This window comes from Heterodontus francisci, chromosome 1 (genome assembly GCF_036365525.1).
Source record: "Heterodontus francisci isolate sHetFra1 chromosome 1, sHetFra1.hap1, whole genome shotgun sequence".
Classification (NCBI taxonomy): Eukaryota; Metazoa; Chordata; class Chondrichthyes; order Heterodontiformes; family Heterodontidae; genus Heterodontus; species Heterodontus francisci.
Window position 1 is genome coordinate 217,559,375 of NC_090371.1, and position 13,437 is coordinate 217,572,811.

The window sequence follows — 13,437 nt, forward strand, 5'->3', positions numbered from 1 at the left end:
AGGATACAGCCAGCAGTAAGAATCCAGTCTGGAAACAGCCAGCAGTAAGTCCAGGCAGGATACAGCCAGCAGTAAGAATCCAGTCTGGAAACAGCCAGCAGTAAGTCCAGGCAGGATACAGCCAGCAGTAAGAATCCAGTCTGGAAACAGCCAGCAGTAAGTCCAGGCAGGATACAGCCAGCAGTAAGAATCCAGTCTGGAAACAGCCAGCAGTAAGTCCAGGCAGGATACAGCCAGCAGTAAGAATCCAGTCTGGAAACAGCCAGCAGTAAGTCCAGGCAGGATACAGCCAGCAGTAAGAATCCAGTCTGGAAACAGCCAGCAGTAAGTCCAGGCAGGATACAGCCAGCAGTAAGAATCCAGTCTGGAAACAGCCAGCAGTAAGTCCAGGCAGGATACAGCCAGCAATAAGAATCCAGACTGGAAACAGCCAGCAGTAAGAGTCTAGGCAGGATACAGCCAGCTTTAGGAGTCCAGACAGGATACAGCCAGTGGTAAGAGTCCAGACATAATACAGCCAGCAGTAAGAGTCTAGGCAGGATACAGCCATCTTTAGGAATCCAGACAGGATACAGCCAGCAGTTAGAGTCCAGACAGGAAAGAGCCAGCAGTAAGAGTCTGGACAGGATACAGCCAGCAGTATGAATCCATGCTGGGTCTAGGCAGCAGTTAAAGTCCAGGCCGGATACAGCCAGCAGTAAGAGTCCAGACTCGAAACAGCCAGCAGTAAGAGTCCAGACAGGAAACAGCCAGCAGTAAGAGTCCAGAAAGGATACAGACAGCAGTAAGAGTCCAGACAGGAAACAGCCAGCAGTAAGAGTCCAGAAAGGATACAGCCAGCAGTAAGAGCCCAGACAGGATACAGCCAGCAGTAAGAGTCCAGACAGGATACAGCCAGCAGTAAGAGTCCAGACAGGAAACAGCCAGCAGTAAGAGCCCAGACAGGATACAGCCAGCAGTAAGAGTCCAGACAGGATACAGCCAGCAGTAAGAGTCCAGACAGGAAACAGCCAACAGTAGGAGGCTGGACAGGATACAGCCAGCAGTAGGAGGCTGGACAGGATACAGCCAGCAGTAAGAGTCCTGGCCGGATACAGCCAGCAGTAATAGTCCAGGTCGGATACAGCCAGCTGTAAGAGTCCTGGCCAGTTATAGCTGCACCATGCACACATGCAAAACAGCTGAAATGTTTCAAGAACCTTTTTCGGATTGTTGCCACTCGCCTAGATGACTCAAACCCGCCTCAAAATTCTGCAACCTTGTGGTCATAAATGGGGTACTTTTGGTTTGGCAGGGCGGAATTTCGCTTGTGGTTTCCTCCAAAGTTCCCTGTGTCTTGCTGGAATCTGCTAGGCACAAGGCCCTGCACTGTGCACCCCCCCCCCCCCCACCACCCCACCACAACAACCCCTCCAACCTACCAAAGACTCTCACAATCGGTCATGTTCTGAAGCATCAGCTTGTTGTGCCCTTCACAAAGGCCTGGAAATGGTGACTGTGTCTTCAGCTGCCAAGGCCTCAAGGAATTCCCTCCCTAAGCATCCTGAAACTGCATTCATAGAATCATTGAAATTTACAGCATGGAAAGTGGCCATTCAGCCCATCAGTCCATGCTGGCCAGCAAGTAGTCATCCAGCCAGATCTACTTTCCAGCTCTTGGTCTGTAGCCTTGTAGGTTACGGCACTTCCAAGTACTTTTTAAACATTATGAGGTTTTCCATCTCTACCACCCTTTCAGGCAATGAATTTCAGATCCCCACCACCTTCTGGGTGAAAAATGATCCCCTCAATCCCCTCAACACCCTACCTCTTACCCTAAATCTATGCCTCCCCCCACCACGGTTACCGACCCCTCAACCAAGGGGAATAGGGCCTTCCTAGCCACGCTATTAGGCCCCTCATATTTTATACATGTCTATTAGGTCTCCCCTCAGCCTCCTCTGTTCCAAAGAAAAAACCCTAGTGTATCCAATTTTTCCTCATAACTAAAATTCTCCGATCCAGGCGACATCCTCATAAATATCCTCTGTACCCTCCCTCATGCAATCATATCTTTCCTGTAGTCTGGTGAATGGAACTGCACGCAATACTCCAGCTGTGGTCTAACTAGTGTTCTATACGGTTCCAGCATAACCTTCCTGCTTCTCTTCTACCTCCAAAGCAACTGGGGACATCTCATCTGACATCTCAATAACAACAACCACTTAAATTTATATAGCATGGAGTCATAGAGTCGTACAGCACAGAAACAGACCCTTTGGCCCACCGCGTCCATGCCAACCATATTGCCTATCTATACTAATCCCACCTGCCTGCATTAATTCCATATCCCTCTATGCCTTGCTCATTCAAGTGCCTGTCCAGATGCCTCTTGAATGTTGCTACTGTTCCTGCCTCCACCACCTCCTCTGGCAGCTCATTCCAGATACCCACTATTCTTTGTGTAAAAAATTTACCCCTTTGATCCCCTTTAAACCTCCTCCCTCTCACCTTAAATCTATGCCCTCTAGTTTTAGTCACTCCAAAACATCCCAAGACATTTCACAGTACCTTAATCTGATTAAGTTTGATACCAATCCACATTAGGAGATATTAGGATGGGTGACCAAAAGCTGGGTCAAAGACGTAGGATTTAAAGAACACTTTCAGAGGTAGTGAGACAAAGTCCTGCTTGGACTCTTGCTGCTGGCTGTTCAATGTGCATTTGCTGCAATAACCACTGCTGACCAGACATGGTCACAACTACATGTTAAAAACACCTGAGAATGCACCTTAATAAAGAAAGTACACAGCAGAGCAAAATATAAACATACATGTCATGGCATCTTCCCCAGCATGGTAACAGAATATCCTCCACTACCAACAACGTTTGCCAATGTTTTCCCCCAGCATTCAGTTCCAAAACTGAAATAAAGTTGGTGCTAAGTTCCCCCGACTGTTCTGCCAGACTCCAGCAGAATCTGGTGCAACCAGTTGTATATGCTGGATCCTAACCCCAGTTGGAAAATCCAGATAGGCATTGTAACGCATGGAATCCTCATCATCCCCTTACAAAGCCACTCATGTCAGAGGGGGCAGAATGAAGGCAGGGTCTGAGACCCACCCCTACACAGGGAGTTTCCATTTCCCCATCCAATAACAGACCAAGTTCAACACTGGAGGCTGACAAGTTCAGTGATATGAGGCACACCGGCCTCCAGAGTGACAAAAATGGGGGCTGGGGTGGATGAAGTGAAGTCCAAGGAAGTAAAGATCAAGCATATATATTTGATCGGCCCTCTTACATGGAGAGATGAAAGAACAACTGTGTGGAGTCTCTACTGGGGTTTGGGAAACTCCTGCCTCCCCTCCCAGTCGCAGCTACCTACCAGACTTCCCAGCAAAATAGAACAGATGGGCACCTCAGAGGCACCCATAATGGTGCAGGTTTTTGTCAGTACCATGGAAATGAGGTGCCCACCTACTCATTGGGGTAAGCTCTGGAGAATACCAGCTTGGGCATTCCTGGCATAACTGCTGGGATCGTGGCCTGCTGATTTTTTCAGGCTATTGTCTTCAAAGTCAGTCCATAGCTGCAGTGATTATAAAAATAAAAGCAACAGAAAATGTTGGAACTCCAGAGCAGCATGCGAAAAGAGAAAAGACAGATTGATGTTTTGGTTCTTTGACAGAACTGACATATTTCACATTCTTTGATTTCAAATTCTGTCAAATTCTACCCATATCATAAACCTGTCTTTTCTTTTTTCAGATGCTGATGGATTTGCTGTATGATTGCAGCATTTTCATTTGTACAGTAGCAATTGTTCTTTCATTCTTTAAGTACAGAAAGAGTTCTTTTGAATTTAGACATACATATAGTTCACTCCATTTTAGAACATTAAATCAAAGCAAATTTAACAGTCTGGATAAAGTGGACACTATATCACCAAAGTCTAATTTCCTCTTACCACTTGTTTTAATCATTCCATTTACAAATGCTCCTTTAAGTGTTTTATATGTACTTTGTGATTCTTGCACTTAGCCTATCTCTTAATCTCTTCAATTCCTCTTTGAATTTTTTTTCCTTCATAGCTGCTCAGCTGGTGGCATATTTCATAGAACCATAGAATCGTAGGGTAGGGAAGGAGGACATTCAGCCCATCAGGCTTGTGCCAGCTCTTTGAAGCAATTAGTCCCATCCCCCTGCTTTTTCCCCAGTAGCCCTGCAATTTTCTGATTTCCGAGTAATCTTAATTTATCTCTTCTATTTCGCTGCTCCTCATCCTTTCCCTTAAGTCTTTTAAGTTCAGTTCTTACTTACAGTTCTGTTGATATTTTCACCTTGGCTTCTGCTAACTGCTTTAGCTTTGCCTAAATTGAGACCATCCCACAATTCTCCATGTGTGCTCTTTACCCGAGGCTGTTACTGTCACTCCCCAGAGCCCATCACATTCTTTCCATGATGGACCCAGGAAGTAGGAGGACATAAATTCCACCAGAACCCTAGGGCCTGTCTTCTGCTACCATTTGCATGTGGCAGGCTGGGGCAAAGTGGACAGAGGCTGTCCCAATGGGGAGGGAAAAAAGGAAATCCTGGTTGGCTCAGTAAGGTGGTGGTTTGTAGGTCTACTGTTTCTACCAGGTGGGACCATGGAGGAAAATATCGTGCTCCAACGCCCTGCCTCCCGCCCCCAATCCCCGCCACCCCCCCCACTCTGATTATACTTTATGCTCTCCGAGCAAGCTATCGACGCTTTCCCCTCTAAAGTCATTGACCCAGAAGTTATGTGGATGTTCTCCAAATTCCTGCTGTAACTTCAGGAGGAGATCAGCAGAACCCTTCGGGAAATGGTATCAAATGTCATTGGCAGGAGGTCAGAAGAACCACTAAAGAAACACAGTTCCATGTATGCCCATCTTCCTGTAATTCTGCTGCACAGTCAACTCTGTTAAAGTTTCCTTATCTTTCTAGCTTTCAAGTTTCAAGCCCTCATTGAAATATTTTTCCTCACAGCCACAGTTTCCTTCACTGGTTTTCTTTCTTCAATTTCTTTCAATTCTCTTATTTAAATCAAAGCCTTGTTGTCTGGCCCATTAGTTTATTCTGCAGATTTGCAATCTCCAATTAAGGTGCCCTGGTTTCAAAACCTCCTTACCTTGGTTCACATCCTGAAGGCCTGCTCGGGTCTGCAAAAGAAAACCTGACTCTGCCCTGACAGAACCACATCCGACCCGACCCGAGTCCTTCCAATTTTTCCTGCGCCTGACCCGACCATCAGTTTACTTACCTTCCGTTTTTCACTTTGTTGCTGATTTGCACAAGCTTAAAATAACTCTAATAAAACCACCTTTCTAGTCCAAAAATTAAATTAATAGTGGACCCACTTAACTGTGATAGAGCGTGTCTGACCCGGCCCGACCCGAGCCCGACACATGTCGTCGGGTCCTGTCGGGTTCGGGTCGGGTAGCAGGCCTTTATCACATCCTACATCTTGGCCCATCTTTGCAACTTTTGCTGTTTAACCAGTTTTCCTTCTTGCCTGACTGCCAATGCCAAGTCTGATCCAAACACACACCTTCTGTGATTACTGTTGGCCACAGGCCGCCACTATATGTTGCCCATTTGTGTTTTTGTCAAACTGTGGATGATGACCAAAAATACAAACTGAACCCACTCACCCCCTTGTGTGGAGGTTGCCAACTCTCCAGGATTGTCCTACTGTCTCCAGGAATTGAAGATTAATCTCCCAGTCACTGCTATCAGCAATTTGGGAGAAAATTCAAATGGGTATGAAAAAAATAATTTTCATTGAACATTTTCATTTGTTAGTTACAAATAAATATTGGTGATGGGAAAAATGGTTGTTTGTGCAGGGCACTTGGAGGTGGGAGGTCACAAGATGAAAGCTCCAGGCATACGTCCAACCAGAGATGACAGCCCTATTATCCTTTTATGTGCTTTTTCCAACTGTAAGTCAGGGAAAGGTGATCGTGACAGTTCTTCTTTGTGTGCGGTAGGACAGATTGTACATAAACTGCGAAGAGAAGTGCTGGATGAGCCAAATCTTCTCTCACTCCGTTTTTTATACAGCATATACACTGCTGCTCCAGTTAAATCAGCTAACTTAGCACAGACCAGTGATCTAAATCTGGGACATTCCTGTTCTAGATGGCCCAGTGTCACGTCACTTACCCATTGAACCATAGCAACTGCCACAATTTGCATTTAAATTTTTTAATATAATGAAATGTCCTAAGGCAGTTCACATAATTAACATGCAGGAGTAGAATAATAATGAAAGATGATGATTTGTATCAAATAAGTGGGTATTGAGGAGACTTATAAAGGTTTGCATGAGAAGTAACAGGGTGATAACAGTCAGCATGGCTTTGTCAGAGGGAGGTCATGCCTAACAAATTTGATTGAATTTTTTGAGCATGTGACCAGGTGTGTAGATGAGGGTCGTGCAGTTGATGTAGTTTACATGGATTTCAGCAAAGCCTTTGACAAGGTTCCACATGGGGGACTTATCAAGAAAGCAAATGCAAATGGGATACAGGGTAACTTGATAAGGTGGATTCAAAATTGGCTTAGCTGTAGGAGACAGAGAGTGATGATGATAGATGGCTGTTTTAGTGACGGGAAGCCAGTGTCCAGTGGCGTACCACAGGGATCTGTGCTGGGTCCCCTATTGTTTGTCATTTATATAAACAACATAGATGACTATGTAGGGGGTAGGATCAGTAAGTTAGTGGATGACACAAAGATTGGCCGAGTGATTAACAGTGAGGTTGAGTGTCGTGGGTTACAGGAAGATATAGACGGGATGGTCAAATGGGCAGAAAAGTGGCAGATGGAATTTAACCCTGAAAAGTGTGAGGTGATACACTTTGGAAGGAGTAATGTGACACGGAAGTATTCAATGAATGGCCTGACACTGGGAAGTTCCGAGGAACAAAGGGACCTTGGCATGTTTGTCCATAGATCTCTGAAGGCAGAAGGGCAGGTTAATAGGGTGGTGAAAAAGGCATATGGGACACTTGCCTTTATCAATCGAGGCATAGATTACAAAAGCAGGGAGGTCATGTTGGAGTTGTATAGAACTTTGGTAAGGTCACAGCTGGAGTACTGCGTGCAATTCTGGTCGCCACACTATAGGAAGGATGTGATTGCACTGGGAGTGGGTGCAGAGGCGATTTACTAGGATGTTGCCTGGGATGGAACATTTAAGCTATGAAGTGCGGTTGGATAGGCTTGGGTTGTTTTCGCTGGAGCAGAGAAGACTGAGGGGTGACCTGATCGAGGTGTACAAGATTATGAGGGGAATGGACAGGGTGGATAGGGAGCAACTGTTCCCCTTAGTTGAAGGGTCAGTTACGAGGGGACACAAATTTAAGGTGAGGGGCAGGAGGTTTAAGGGGGGTTTGAGGAAGAACTTTTTTACCCAGAGGGTGGTGACGGTCTGGAATGCACTGCCTGGGAGGGTGTTAGAGGCGAGTTGCCTCACATCCTTTAAAAAGTACCTGGATGAGCACTTGGCACGTCATAACATTCAAGGCTATGGGCCAAGTGCTGGCAAATGGGATTAGGGAGACAGGTCAGGTGTCTTTAATGCATCGGTGCAGACTCGATGGGCCGAAGGGCCTCTTCTGCACTGTATTATTCTGTGATTCTGTGATTTGTGGAGTGAGTTTCAGAGAGCAGGACAGAGATAACTCAAGCTCCTATCACTGAAAGAGAAGCAGCAGAAAGGCCAAATGTACAGGACAACAAGATTAAGGAATTGATGGGTGTCACGCCAATGTGCATTGTTGAATGATAATTTTATTTAATCCACTGACTGGAGATCTGAAATTATATCTTTTTAAAAGACATTTTACAAAGAACAACTAAAAGATTACTTTGCTGGCAGTTTAGGATGGCCACCTAATTTGCGACACTGTATCCTACATTGCAGGGCTTGTGAGCTGGAGACGAAATGGCTGCTCATGCCCCATCAAGAACCAAGACCCAGGACATTTAAGGGAACTACTTGTTCTTTTTAGCAAGAAGAAGAAATACTGCTAACTGCTATGTTTAAATCACTGAGTGACTGTCATGTGACAAGCCCCTCCCCATCAGTGGTTTTAAGCTTGTGTTTCTCTGCAGCTGAGGAGAAGCTTCTGGACTCTAACACGTGCAGACCTAAGTGGCCGTCCCTCTCTCTCTTTCTCTCTCTCCATTCCAGCTTAAAAGCTTCAAATCCTGCTTATTGACTGTCCACCTTTGCATACTTTGGCTACAATCAGAAGCCCCATTGGAGGAAATCATCTGCATCATTGTCTCCAAAAGACCTACTGTAACAGTCATCTACCTCTTCAAACTAAAAACCTCAGGACTACTAAATTCAGCTCAAAGCTAGCCGAATCACCAAACTCCACAGATTGTATGCCCCTTTTTTTATGGACTGTAACTCAACCAATCTACCTTTCCCCACTCTGTAACCTATTTGTGTGTATGCAAACCTCTAGAGTGTGTGTGTGAGTGAAAGTTGGCATGTAGTTTACTGTTGTATGATCGCTTCAAGAGCGATGTCCCTTTAAGAACTCAGTATGCTAATGAGCTAAGTACCAGGACAAAGTCATGTGACTAGAAGCCATAGTCACTCTACAACTGTAACACCCTTGACAAAGCTTCTGTAAATAATTTGCTCTGCATTGTATATACTAATTTAGCTGTTAATAAACCTTTAGAGATCTTCAAGGCACTGGAATCCATGGGCTGAATTTTACGCCACCCCAGTGGGTCAGATGGTGGCGTGGGGTGGTGTAAAATTTAGCAGTAGGCTCCGGAAGGCATTCCTGCCCTGCTCCCACCTCCAGCCAAATTTAGTGGGGTTGGGTTGTGGGGGGGTGGTGGGGTGGTGGTGGTGGAAACAGTCCACCTACCCGAGGCCGATCAAGGCCCTTAAGTGGCCACTTAATGGCCACTTAAGGGTCCTCACCTGCCCCCACAGGTATTTTACCCATGGCAAGTGGACGTTCTGGGGACGTGAAAGGCCGCCCAGCAATAACTGCCGGCCTTTCCGTACGCTGAAGGGGGTGCCATGGCAGTCGGGCACAGGGTGCCCAATTGAGGGCCACCCCCACCTCCCAACCCACCCCTGGGACCCAAGATGCTCCCTTCACCCCAAACGACTACGCTTGTGCCTCGCCACCACGACTGATCACCACCCCCCGCACCCCCCCCACCCCCCCCCCCCCCTTCCCGGCGAGGCAAACACAACTTACCTGAAGTCCTGGCTCCATGGCATTGGCTGGGCTACAGTCCCAGCAGTGGTGGCCACTGCTCCCGGTCGCGCTGCTGGGACTAAGAGCTGCCGGCCCACTGATTGGCCAGCAGCTCACTGAGGCGGGACCTCCTCCCTGAAACGGCTGGAAGTCCTGCCTCGGGGCAATTAAAGCCCGGGGACCCATAAAATGTGGGTCGGATCCCCAGGCTAGGTGGAAGCGGGTTCACCACCGACTTTTACGTCAGTGGCCAAGTCCCGTCTGGCTACGGTAAAATCCAGCCCCATGTATCTGAAGATAACTGAAGATAACACAAAGTACACATGACATGGTGGCAGCTGTGGTGAAAAGACCAGCTATAACCTTGAAGACCATGGGCAAAACAATAAACAAGTGAAGACAAATACCTGAAAAGAGTAAAAGAAATATTGGCCCAAACAGTGGAAAGAAGAAAAAGCTTACCTCCAGCTGTGGGAGACAGAACACAGAACAACAGGCTGCAAATAAATTCCTGTGATCCGGTGAGTCATTGTGCCGACAGTCGAGGAATTCCTGTTTAAAAAAAAACTTTGAAGTGTTTAAAAAATAGATTTTTGTAATGCGTGAGAGAGAAAACAAAACAAGGAAAACCCAATTCCTCTCTCAGCCTGATCGAGGTAGGCACCATTAAAGGAGGCATCCAAACAAAGTGTGGGAAACCCCCAAACACTGCAGAGTTTCCATTGAAGCAGTCAAGCTGAAAAATCATTAAACCACGCAACATGAAGAAGTTAAATAAACTCTAGTAAAAAAAGCAAAGGGGAAAACTCTTGAACTGCCTATTGAACAGCTGTGTAAATATACAGGCTGAAGTGCTGAAAGCAAAATAATCAGAACACTGTCAAGCACCAGTTACTCTCCATAAAAGCAGTGATTCTAAATAAAATAGAATTTCTTAAAGGGGAAACAGTGCAGAGTTAATAGAATAAGTTTTAAATCCAATTGCAAACCACAAATAGAAAAGTCATAATAAATACAGTGCTGAAGGTACACATAGAGCTGAACAATGTTAAATACAGAGCAGAAGCAAAAGGACAGAAGAAAAATGGATATCAAATTTCCCAGCATGAAATGAAAGGCCAGTGATATGCTATTCGAGTTCAAACTTTTTAAACAAAGAATGCAGTTATGCTTCACAGACCAATCGGTTGTAGAACCAGAAAAGTAGACTGTAAAAACACTGAAAGCAGTTAGAAATGAGGGGTTATACAGAATCAATACCTCTGGCTTATCTGCAGAGGACCTGAAAGATCCCGCAAAGATACAGAAAGTGCGAGCAGATCAGATTTGGGTAAGAGTGAATTTTAGAATTTATCGCCTGGAATTGATGTCCTACAGGCAACAGCCACACGAATCAATAGATCAATTCATCATAGATGCTGTCGTAAGGGCAACGAATGCGACATTTCAGAAACTGAGTTGTCGGAGCGAATAATGCAGCTGGTGATTGTCTCAACACCTATTGACGCATTTCAAAAAGACCTCTTGGGGAAAAAGAAAAGTCATAGCGTTGATGAGCTGCTAGAAGATGGCAGGAAATATGGAGCTATTGTAGGTGGACAACAGCATCTGTAAGCACTAGGTGCAACCGACGGCATCGGCATGATAACCAGGTCACAAAACCAAACAAGTTGTGTGGTAAGCATGGTTTGTCCCACTTACAGTGAAATTGTCCTGCATTTCAAGACCTGTGCAAGGCAGCAGTGCAAAAGGACACTGGGCCCAAAGACGAATCCAGAAGTCACAGTAGGACACAAACAAACAGACGACAGGCACAACAATATGGCAACAGCAGCAAGGAGAGCGGCAGAGACCTGCGTAGACATAATCCGATACACAAAGTCCACAGCGAAATAAACCTGAGACATGACTCAAAGTGGAGCGATTCTCAGCCAGAAGACAATCGGACATTTCACATTGTGAACCGAACACGTTGTTTTGCTGAAATCAAACAATTGGAAGCTTTTGCTACTATCAGTATCATGTGCCCAAAGAAAGTTGGAAAGCACAGACTCAAGATTAAAATTGACACGGGAGCTAGTGCACACATCCTACCAATCCAAATCCTGAAGAATATGTAGCGGGGTCATTGGAAATTAATGATACAACCGACAAATGCAAAGCTAACTGCATACAATGGGTCAGCAGTGACAGGGCTACCAGTGTGTAAGGACTTCAACATTATGACTATCCACGAGGTCACCAGGGTACCCACTGCAGCAGAAAAGACCAAGGGTACCTGCTTTGAGTCAGTCCATAACCTACAACAAATGTACCCGGACAGGTCGACGGCATAGGAGATCTCAAAGGCGATATTGTACTGCACCTCAGAGAGGATGCAATTCTGTCAATTGATCCTCCCAGAAAGTGCAGTGTGCACATACAGGAACAGCTTAAGCGTGCGTTGCATGACATGGAACACAATGGCATCATCTGTCATGTGCATCATCACACAAACTGGTGCAGCTCAGTTAAATGCGTGCTAAAGAAGGATGGAGTAATCAGGGTATGTCTAGCTCCGAGGCATCTAAACCTCTCCCTAAAGAGATGCCCCACAAGATTCCAACATGAGAGGAATAGAATCCCGAGTTCACAGAAGCCAAATTCTTCTCCAAGTTGGAAGCTAAACATGGATATTAGTTGGTACACTTAGCTAAGGAATCTCAGGACGTTACCACCTTCTGGACACTATATGGAAGATATTGCTTCTAGAGACTACCCTTCAGCTTATCTGTCAGTCAAGATCTGTTTCAGCAACATATGGACAGAATTATAGAAAACGTGCCTGGATGTATATGCATCGCCGCTGATATTGCAGTAATGGGCAAAACTAGAGGAGAGCATGATTGAAATCTTCATTCATTGATGACAATAGCTTGTCGCAAAGGGCTCGTTTTTAACAGCAAGAAGTGCCAGGTGAATGTGAGTCAGATCAATTTCTTTGGCTCCATCTATTCCAGTTGCAGAATTTGCCCTGACCCAGGCAAAGTCAAAGATGTAAGGCATAATGCCACCCCACAAGTCAAGGAAGATCTACAGAGGTGTCTTGGATTTTTCAACTTCTTGGCACCATACATTCCAAATTTTTCTGACGAAGCATCATCACTGCGAGAGCTCTTAAAAAAAAGACGTACCATTTGTATGGCAGGAGAACCATCAGTATGTGTTTGAGTCTCACAAACAAGCATTGTCAGCAGAAACCTGCACCCTGCTATGATCCAAGGAAGAAGACAATCCTGGAAGTCAACACCTCACAAAAAGGGCTAAGAGTGTGCATCCTAGAGGATGGCAAGCCAATTGCATTCGGATCCAAGTGTTTATCCTCAGCACAGTCCAATTACTCAAACATAGAGTATCAAACACTTGCTCTGGTGTTGGGATCACAAGGTTCCACACCTACCTGTTTGGTAAGCAGTTCACTGTGGAAACCAACCACAAACCACTGGAGATGATTTGGCACTAACTATTGACAAGCACACCACCTCGACTCTTTGTGAAAGTAGAGCGGTTCAACTTCAATGTTTGCTACAAACCGGGTCCCAAAATGGTCACCTTGGATATGCTGAGCAGATTGCCGAACCCAAACAAGTTCCATTGTATCTACAAGTAGACAGCATGGACATCAAGGTGGAAAATGTGCTCAAAATTGATTTATTACATTTTGGTCAGCACAAATGTGACAATCAGTAACAGCCAATGACTCACAACTGAGGGCACTGTGGAGAGTCATCATAGAAGGTTGGCCTGATATGGTAAAAGAGGTGCCAGAAACCCTCAGAGGCTTTTGGCCTTATAGAGATGAACTCAGTATCTTGAGAGGTGTCACCTTCAAAGGTAAACAAGTGTTTGTGCTCAAAGTTCTCCGAGAGGATATCTTGTCACAACTTCACCAAGGCTATATAGGCATAGAGCGAATGAGACGACTGGCACAAGACACTGTTTATTGGCCAATGATCAACAGTGACATTGAAAGTTTATTGAGGATGTGAAAGGCATGCCAGAGCCACCAGCCACAACAATGTAATGAACCTCTACACCCTCACGAGATTCTGTCTGTCTCTTGGTCCAAAATCGCCTCTGATTTATTTTCAGCAAATGGAGATGACTTTATCTTAGTCACTGATTATTTCTCCAAATTTCCAATTG